The following is a 10,785-nucleotide window of genomic DNA, read 5'->3' as shown; positions in this document are numbered from 1 at the left end:
GGCCTTCATGTAATATTAATTGCTTCTCTGAAAAACTGCTGTGTTGCTAAATTGTTGTCAGTTTGAAGCAAGTCATGATTAGTTTTTCCTTGTCTTAGTATTTCTTTGAAGTAAATCTAAATGTACACTCTGTAAAGAGACACATTGTGTAAAATCATGCTTTATTTGACATTTTTAGGTTTACGTTTTTGCATTTGATTTGACTTGATTAAAGCATATTTTAGGTTTTAACATGCACAGAAATAATTTTGATTTAAAGTTGGATTCACAAGAGAAATATTATACACATTGATCTACAAATGTCAGCTTTGCCATGTTGAGTTTCCAAAGATTTAAAGGAACAAAGACACCAACTTTTCCTCATTGTGCAAACTCACTTCCATTCAATTATGAATGAAATATCACTGTGAATGACATCACCACCAAAAGATCACCATGACACTTAAACAAGTTGATGACTTGCATTATTTTTGCATTACAGATTTTCAAAAAATGTTCTTGCTCAAATGTTCCACCTCGTGGGGAATTATGATGCAAATAGATAAAGTGTAGTAAAATATTACACACCTATGTGTGTAATGTGTGTTTTGGAGGTTTACTTGCCACTACTCTGTAAAAAGACGTTTTATGGAAGCAAAATCAAAATTGACCACTGCAGGAAAACAATGTTTAATGCATTATTTCTTACTTTAAAGATAGTTAATACACGAACCAACGGTTAAACGTAGCACCAAAGCAAGCGCTAAACAACATGGTTTGACCATCTTTTATGTAACCCTCCTGGTAACTGTTCTGGGCGTGGGTGAATGTTTCTCATGTGAGACATAAGTGAACACTTAAAGACACATTTAAGTGACAGCTTCTGCAGTTGAGGTTTATCACTCTAACATCACTTTTTGAGTTCCGGAGAAGAAGCTACAGCTACAGTCTTAAACAATGATTGACACTGATTTTGTGTCGTGTAGACACATGCAGTACACTCTCAGTACAGTAATGCTCACACACACACACACACACGCACACACACACACACACACACACACACACACACACACACACACACACACACACACACACACACACACACACACACACACACACACACACACACACACACACACAGGCAGGCAGAGACCTTTATGTAACCCTCAGATAGTGTCCTTGCCCTCAGCTGCCACTGGCTAATGTGTCGCACTCGGAGGTGGTGAAATGTGGTCATAGTTGCTGGCACTTGTCTCGGGTAACTCCCACATAAACACACACAGACGGATACACACAAACGCATCCGCACAAATGTGCAAACTTGTCCCCGAGGGTGTGACGAGAGGACAGTGAATCAAAGGACGCTGAGAAACGGTCATCTCTGACACAGATCGACTCAGACAGTCATTTCCCTCCTCCTCCTCTTTTCCAACAGCACAGTGAACAACCTTTATATCGCACTGCTTCATGCTAGCAATGCAATATGTCGCCAGTGATGCAGCAGCATGGAAACAAAATTAATTGCCGTTGAAAACTATTTCACAAGATACAAATACGCTGTACCCACAGGCATCAATGTCGCACTTGTATCCACGCTCCTTATCTGTATTGCCTCACATTTAAATGACATGGTTGTATTTCATTATGTCCTTTGTTTGGACTTTCTCTTCACACCGGACTGTATGTCAAAATGTGATATTTAATTACTGTGCGTCCATTACAATCACACACAGTGACCTTCGGGTGTACAGCAGAGAATGATGCTGCTCTGTTGTGGGTGTGTGGGCTGATAGAAATGCTCCCATTTGTCCCGGAAACCAATTATTTGCTTCCTTTGAATAATTGGGCAATGTTGGTGAAGGTCACAGCGAGACAACTTCAGTTCATCATGACTCTACTTCCCTTTGACTCTATACCCACAGCATTGTAATTACAAATAATAACGAAAGGTAAACGAGCATATAACTCGCCCTTGAACATAAGATGTCCCCTTTGAAGTCCTCGAAAAGCCGCTAAGACTCACTTGATGGAGGCAAAACTACATCAGACACACTCGCATAAAGAAATGGCAAAAGCAATTTTCGAGCTACAGATATATTTTCCATCTGTTTATTGTGGAACAAAACGGTTGAACGGGGAAGAAAAATGCCCCAGGGAGTTCAGTTTGCCATTCATGTGTCCTATCTGTGTGAATTAAGAGCTGAAAGTGCTGGTGTAGATACCCCCCCCCCCTACATATCGCCCCCACCCCGCTATCCAAATGTGTAGAAAGAGGCACGGCGGTGCAGACATCAGCAGTTTAGTGAATCTCTGCATGCGCTGAGAAATAGGAAGACCTGAGGGAAAAGGTCAAAGCAATATAAATTTGACATGTAGATAGGAAGGGCTTCCTCACCTTCAGGGGTTGTGAGTGTTCTCCCCAGTTTTGCACATTACACAAGGCTGTGTGCTGTGTGCAAAATGTTCTTCCTTCCTTTCAAGTATAAACCTGTTTTTTTTTTACATTTTATGTCGTGTGCATGTCTACAAACTTTGGCTGCATTTCAATGACATCTCACTTCAAGTAATAATCTCAAAATGTCTGTTAAGTCACTGTCGTCGAAGGTGGATGGTGATCGGGTCTACAGCCCACTGATACATTTTTTTTTGTAATATTCATATATTTGCAGTGAACGGAGTGTTTTGTGAACATTCCAGGAAAAAACGCCTCAATATGGTTGTTCTCCAATGTATACACACGATACATTTAAATATGCACACAAATCTGAAAATGTGAAGCTCATGTATCAACAAAAAGACTCCAGACTACTAAAGTTTTGCCACGATCCCCTTGTTTTCACTGAAATAGAATCAATCGGGACTGAAATGTTCAGGCTTGCCACGTCAACATCTTACCTTACTACACATAGCATAAAAACTAGCAATGGCACCATCTTACTTGTACTAAAACGCAGCTGCATTACAACACTTTGAGGACAATTTACTTATACTTGGGCACGAGTCATTTTTTTAACACCTACCGGGCTCCAAATCATTCTTTGTGTCAAAGGTGTAACAAATTTATAAATGTAGGAGTTTACTAAAAATCCTTTTAGTGCTTGGCAGTTTTTTTTGTTGATAAATAACACGGATGAAAGGCATCCAATTTGAACTCGAGCCAAAAAGCTACTTTCGTGGATGATAATTCATCTGGATTGTTCAACACATTATTATGATTTTAAGATTGCAGATTCATTATTGACCTTGGAAGTAAAAGTAGACAAAACAACCTCAGCACAAAGTCCGTCTAGTTTCATTTATACTGCTGATATTTTGAAATGCTTTACTGAGTAGGTGGGAAGCAAATCATGTTGTTAATCATACGTTGCAATGTTTTCTATTCCAGCAAATACTTGAAAGTGTTGAATACTGGATGTCAAATATTACTTTTTTACCGTCTATTGTTCAGCAGAAGGAATTATTTAGATGATGGAGAAATAAAAAAATCTCCCAAAATGCTGACATCTCAGAAACAAGAACAATCTAAAACACAGACACACACACACAGCAGAGATACACCCGTGATGTGTACGTGCTCACACAGACCCACACACTGCTGGTGGCCAAAAATCCATTCACACATTCCCACTGACGGGCACATTTTAATGGGATGGGACAGCCTCCCCCAGGCGCCAATCAATCAGCATGTCCTCACGCTCTGAGACAGCCTTCATGTGGCACAGGCGTGGTGATGGAGTCCAGTTTCATCACTGATGTTTGTGTGCGTCCATGTATGCGAGTAGTCACGAGATAAAAAAACTAGATAAAAGGCAAACTCGTGCTGAACACGGGATGGGATTCCTCTTCCTCCGTCTGTCTCTAACCTCCTAACTCGCTCTCCGCGTCTTCCTCGTCTCCATGGACACACAGAACTGGGAGATGTATTGAAAAGTTCATCATGTGTATGAAATGACCTTAATGTAGAAAGAGGGGAAAAAAGAGAGAGAGAGTGACAGAAAGAGAATGAGCAGAGAGCTGAATGTGTGAAGTGTAACCGAGAGGTGCATGTGTGTGTAGTGTGTGTAGAGTGTGTGTAGAGTGTGTGTAGAGTGTGTAGTGTGTGACAGAAACAGAACAAGAGCGAGAAAACATGTTTTTGTGTTTTTCTCAAGGCCTTTGAGGAAGACATTAGGGAGGAAAAGATGAGTTCAGAAATCTCGTGGAGGGACTTTTGAGAGCATGTTAAAGGTCCAGTGTTTAACGAGGAATCTTTTGGCAGAATTAGAATAACATTTTGATAAGTATGTTTTCTTTAAGTGTATAATGAAGAACATCAAGTTGTAGTTGTGGTCTTGTTGTCACCTTGAGGTTGGTCATTGTATCCCACACTTGTATGTTACCCAACATTACAGGAACATCACACTACTTCCTCTATGAGCAGAACATGTTGCACGTGAATGTAAGCATCTATTATTAGGTGCATATGAACACCAATCATAGGAGACAAGGGTGCAACTGGAATAAATGTAGCACCAAAGAGTGTGTTTTTAGGACAGGAAGCAGAACATGATAAATGATAATGGATGGAGGAGGTGAAAAACAGTCAAGATGTTTCTATTGTGCTTCAAAGACAGTTCAGATATCTCATTATTGTGTGTGTGCGTCATACTCTCCGTCCTTACAGCCACATATTTCCTTCCTACCTTTCGTCATTTCATATCCTCGACTGCCCCGTCTATGATTCCTCTCCCTCTCTCTCTGTCCTTCACCTCTTAAGTGACCAGCTCCCCTTTCATCGATATGCCCTTCCTTTCAACTCATTATCGCTCCGTGTCTTGTTTAATCTATGCGCTCTCCAGAACGTGCACTTCCTCTTTTATCTATCTCCCTCCTTCCTCGCCATCCTCCCTTCCTCGTCTAGGGCCGATCTGAGTAGCTTTAACTTTCTCTCCCTCCTAACCCGGGCTTTCATTTCTTTTTGGTCACCTTGCATCCCGCTGCCATGCGTCCGTCCGTCCTTTTACTGCAGCCAGTTTCCGCTCCCTCCGTCCTCTCTTCCGATCTCGTTGTCCTCCGTCTGCCACTTCCTCTGGGCTTTTTGTTTTTCATTTACTCCCTCCATCATGGTCTGTAGCTTGTCCACAACCTTCACTTGCTGTTCGGTCCCTCCCACTCTTCACCTATCTCTCCATCTCTGCCTCCTTCCCTCTGTCCAACAGATCTTTCTCTGCAGGACTTTGTGCACCTGAAGGCACGCCACCATCTGCTCAACGCCTCTCTTCCTGTGCTTCACATCGTTCAGTATGATATCCTGCTCCTTTCATTTAAATGCATCAGTATCCCCTTCAGGAAACCACTTTCAGGACAATTGAAAGATATGATTTTACAATTTAAATTTTCAATGATCAAAAGGTTGTGTATTTTTCAATAAATGGGTTGTATTAGTTTTATTTATGATGACTTGAACAACCTTTTACAAAATACAAAGGTCAAGCCATTTGAAATAATAATTGTTTTCTCGTTTAATTGGATGAAAAAGAAAAGATATGATAAGAATATGTTTTGACCCAGAAAGGATCCTTACATAATAACTATTGCATAGTTCTTTCTTTCTGGGTATTACTGCACTATCTGAAATTATAGATACAAGCTCATGAGGTACTAATGGCTCTTGGGGAGTTCAGATTTCTCTTTTCCTTGTTCGACGCAGATAATTACATTTTGGAGTGTTATATTTCGATAGACAAAGTGATAATTTAGCAATTAAGTGCTGGGCGTTTTTTTCCTCTATCTATATCGTCTGTCACCTTGTCTAATGCTGGCTTGTTGCCAATTTTAATTAGTCTAGTCATTCAAATAAAATTCACCTCAGTTGAGTTCCTCCTAATTTACTTGAAGGAACTGGTTTCGTTGCAGTGTGTGCGAGGGCTCTTACCTCACGTAACCTTACATAACACTCCAATAGCCAAAAGGTCCCCCCCCCCCCCAGCAAAGTGCTGTGGAAGTGGCTGAGCAAAGCGTCTTAGCCTTTTCACTGTTAAAGTGTACCTCCCTCGTTTTGCTACTCTTTTAGTCCGTTCTTGATTTCTTGCTCCATCTCTCTCATGCTCTTTGTTTCTTCACAATATGTGAAGGCCATTCGTGTTATGAGTCACTGCTCGTCTCCCGCTGATGTACGGTCGTTCCCCCGTGAAAGAGATTAGAGGCTGCATAAGAACATTCTCGTCAGGTACACTTGCTGTGTCTTGGCACTCAATCCTCTGGGAGTATGTGTGATTTTCTGTGTGTGTGTGTGTGTGTGCGTGTGTGTGACTGCATATGGGAAGGTGCATACTGCACTATAACAAATTTCTCTGTTAAATAACAGTAGGCCTAAAGTGCTGGCAGCAGAGACGCCAGCTCTTTACTGTTATTCTACAGTACTCATACCGTGAAATGGCATAACAGCATAATATGTGCTTGGTATGTCTAATAATCTTGTTTACATTTGGAAACCAGACTGTATTTGTAATGATTTCTCATTTTTCGGTTTGTATTGCCCGTTTTAAAATGATTTCAACAGGTAAAAAGGACTGGGTGGACTACCATCTGTCTGATACAACTGATTAAATAAATCAAGTTATTTTGAGACATAAATAACCTTATTATGAAATGACCACATGGTCAAGTATATTTTTGTATACTCCTGTGACTTCAATAAATGAAAAGTAGGCTATGAGTGTCTTCTCTTTTTTTGTTCAGAACTTAAAAGCAAAATGAATACAACAGTCTCAAGTGAACTTATAGAAAGGAAACAATATATGGTCCCGGCCTAATATAAATCAAAAACAGCTGATAAATGCATTTTACAGGACAGGTGGCAACATTAAGGCCCATCATGATGATTTAGTCTGAATCTACTGCATGTTAAACGTATGGCTTACATAACCTCACTGATAATGATATCATTGGTTATAGTAACTGAGGTTAGCTTTAGTTTAGAGCAGTGGTCTCCAACCACCGGTACCGGGCCGCACAGGAAGAATAAATATTAGATTATTTCTGTTTTATTGATTATCAGAGTCTGAAGGAAGCTTTATTTTGAAAACTGACCGGATTCTGTCGCAATTTCATCCGCCTGTGCCTCTTGATTCAGGGTTACTTGTGGTTCCTAGAGTCTTAAAAAGTAGGATGGGAGACAGAGCCTTCAGTTATCAAGCTCCTCTTCTGTGGAACCAGCTTCCCGTTTCAGTCCGGGGGGCAGACACACTCACCACATTTAAGAGTAGGCTTAAGACTTTCCTCTTTGACAGTGCTTATAGTTAGGGCTGGCTCTGGCTTGCCTTGGACCGGCCCATGGACAAACTGGTATAGGCAAAAACTACAGGGGGACTTCCTACACTGAGCACCTCTCTCCTCCTCTTCTTCACCTCCATCTGTATGCATTGATGTCCCATTAATTCTCATTACTAACTTTACTTCTTCCCCGGAGTATTTGTGCTTTCTCGCCTCACAGGATGACCGCAGTTTTATCTGGACACTGGTTCTTCAACCAGCCATGATGCTGACACCTACTACGATCTTCATCATTAACATTATTAATCCTATTACCGATACCATTAATGCACAGTACTGATTTTGTCTCTTCCCCGGAGTCCTTGTGCTTCCTCTCCTCACAGGTTTCCATGGAGCATGGTTTCATCTGGACCCTGGTCCTTCCTCCTACCATGGCCCTGCTGACTCCAACTGCTAATATCACTTTTATTATTACTCACATTACTATTTCATATTACCGATACCATTAATGCACATTATTGACCTGCTTCTTCACCAGAGTCTCTGTGCTTTCACGCCTCACAGGTTCCTGTGTATCCGGGTTTACCTGGACCAGGTGTTGCCTCCTGTCGTGGTTGTGTCATACATTGAATGTGCTGTAATTACATTGAATGTGCTGTAATTACATTGAATGTGTTGTAATTCACTATCCTGTTCTACACATGACATCATTGCACTTCTGTCCATCCTGGGAGAGGGATCCCTCCTCTATTGCTCTCCCACAGGTTTCTTCCTCTTTCCTCCCCGCTAAAGGGGTTTTTTGGGGAGTTTTTCCTGTTCCGATGTGAGGGTTCCGGGACAAGAGGATGTCAAATGTGTACATATTGTAAAGCCCTCTGAGGCTAATTTGTAATTTGTGATTTTGGGCTATACAAAAATGAATTGAATTGAATTGAATTGAATAATATATAGCCGACATGTTGAAAAAAGTCATTGCAGTAAAATGTAAATTGTGTAATCTTTTCTTACAATCAGAGCAGTGAAATGTGCCACCCAAACAAAAAAATATTTATCGAAAGACTTATTATTTGTCTTAAATATTATCCACCAAATAAACAGAACACTTTTAAGGTCTTAAATCCATCAATTGCCTAATTCCCAAACTCAGGTGCAGGTGAGATTTGGGTGTGGCTATAATTACCATACAGTACACGGGATGCAACATATTAGCGTTTGAATATAAATTTGCAAACATAGACAGCTTAACAATGTTAAAAGGATCATTTGTGGAGTTACTTGCAACAGCTTAAACTTTTGTTGTGACTTGTTGTATGTATGATTTAAAATATCTGCAAAGCAACAGACAAAATTATTTTTTTTAATATACAGTGTTGTACCATTACTGCTAATGGGTCATAATGTGTGGAGTTTTGTGAAAACATGATGAATGCTGGACTAGCAAATAGTGAATTCATAAAAGGAGACATTATCTGCCCTTGAGAATATAACAGAATAGAATAGAATGCTGGATGGAACTGTAACACAGCAGACCTCTGGAATTAATTAGAATGTTGAGATTTCATCTTGTGAAATCAGTAGTAGAATCAGTAGTATCAAAAGGGGATGGCCAGTCTTCAAATCATGTGCCAACATGCGTTAGGGTGCTTCCGGTGTCCGATGTACGATGATGGGGTAAGATACTCTCACCAAACTCCTGTCGTGTAAACCAGTAGCATATCTGACCTGTAACTTTGGATTCAGAATAGATTTTGTCCGTTAGCATTTTTCGTAATTTGGCTTAGTATGTTTGGTGAAACTATAATATTTTAAGGATTACCAAATCCCTCCTTGAATATCAAATTGTTAGCATTGATTATTTACTGAGAGTAAAGTACAGTACAACTTAGAGAGCTTTGCCTAGAGGAGTGATATTTTGAAATATAGTATTTATAATCATACAGTTGTAAAATAATTAACTAACAGAGTAAATCCCAACATTTAACACAAACTTCCTACATTAGGACAGTCTTGCTATGCTCTCATTCACTCACTCATCTCTCTGACTCTCGCTCTCTGGCTCCTACTCTATCAGCTGACAGTGGGCGATTTCGCCACGGCCTCCCTCAGCCAATCATATATTTCTCGTCAAACTTTAAAGACCTGTTCTCTTCTGTGCAGTCAGCTGTCATTTCAGTACAAACCGATGTGACCCTCCTCCCCATTCATCACCACATCCGGTGCTCAAGGGTTCTTCCACTGAGGGCAGTCCCACTCCACATGCCATCATCTATCTTCAGCCTGCCCCTACTGTCTTCAACACCCCACCAGTGTCAACTCTCCAAAATTGTAACTTTACTTTGCACAATTTAATAAATGTATTTGTTCACTGTAAATTAAGTTTCTCCTGATTTAACAACCTGTGTCTCCCTGAATAAGTCTGTCAATTATCTCCCGGTGGCTTCAGTTCTCCTATTTATCTTTTTTGTGATGTATGTTATGTTATTTCAAACTAATTTGCAATCATGAGAAGCGTGGTCTTTGTTGGTGAAATGTTTCTTATATACAAAGAACAATTACTTATCGTAAAAAACTCCAAATATATACCGTAGTAGAGTCAAATGTTTTAGGTGTGTTTCCTAGAAACCACAGGTCTGATGAGGAAAGTGGGAACAGGTGTGTAGGTGGGAGTGGATGTCATGTGACCAGGACTGGCAGGTCTGGGGAGTGAGCAGGGGCTGGAGAGAAGGACAGAGAGCCAGGACGGGCAAAACCACCAACCCGCTACAAAGTCTCTGACCTCCCTCGAACTTCTCAGACAGTTTAAGTCAGGGGTGCCGCCACGTCATTTTATGTGGCCGCGAATCCGCCACAATTTCTTTTTTTTTAAATAAAAAAAAAAATAAAAATTAAAGTTAGATTAAAAATATCCCCATAGTCGAAGTTATGAGCTAGAAAGTCATAATGATGAGATACTTAAACACACAGTCACAGAAGCAGCTCTTTGGCTGGTTACACTTGAAATGGAAATATTATTGTGAGTACATTGAAGACTACTTTAAACGTGGCTTTACAACCGATGAAACACTTCACGTGGGATTGTGCAAACGCACCCTTGAAATGATTTTAAGCATTGAACAAAGTTATTGTATTAACTTGTTTGATATTTGTCTTTGATATTTTCTTTAATAGTTTGATCTTTGATAGAGTAATGTGGGTTTCTTAACCCTGAATTAAAAGGATTTAAGTTATAATAACAAATGTGCTTAAATATAGTTTTACATTTATATAACTGCATGTACAATATTTGAACACTTGAATAAACAATAATCAAATGCAGAGACAGTTATTTACCAATATGTCAGGAGTAGTTACATTTACAACCGGCCCTTTGTGGGCGACCGTGATGCTGATGTGGCCCGGAGTGAAGATGAGTTTGACACCCCTGGTTTATGGCCTCTGTGCAGTTGCTTCAAATGGGCCAGCCCACAATGCATTGCAAACTACAGAACACAACCGTATTACATTAATACAGTAGATTACTGTTAGAAATTGGCTGTAAAATTAACAGCA

The sequence above is a fragment of the Melanostigma gelatinosum genome (assembly GCF_949748355.1).
Source record: "Melanostigma gelatinosum genome assembly, chromosome: 6".
Classification (NCBI taxonomy): Eukaryota; Metazoa; Chordata; class Actinopteri; order Perciformes; family Zoarcidae; genus Melanostigma; species Melanostigma gelatinosum.
This window is presented reverse-complemented; position numbering follows the sequence as displayed.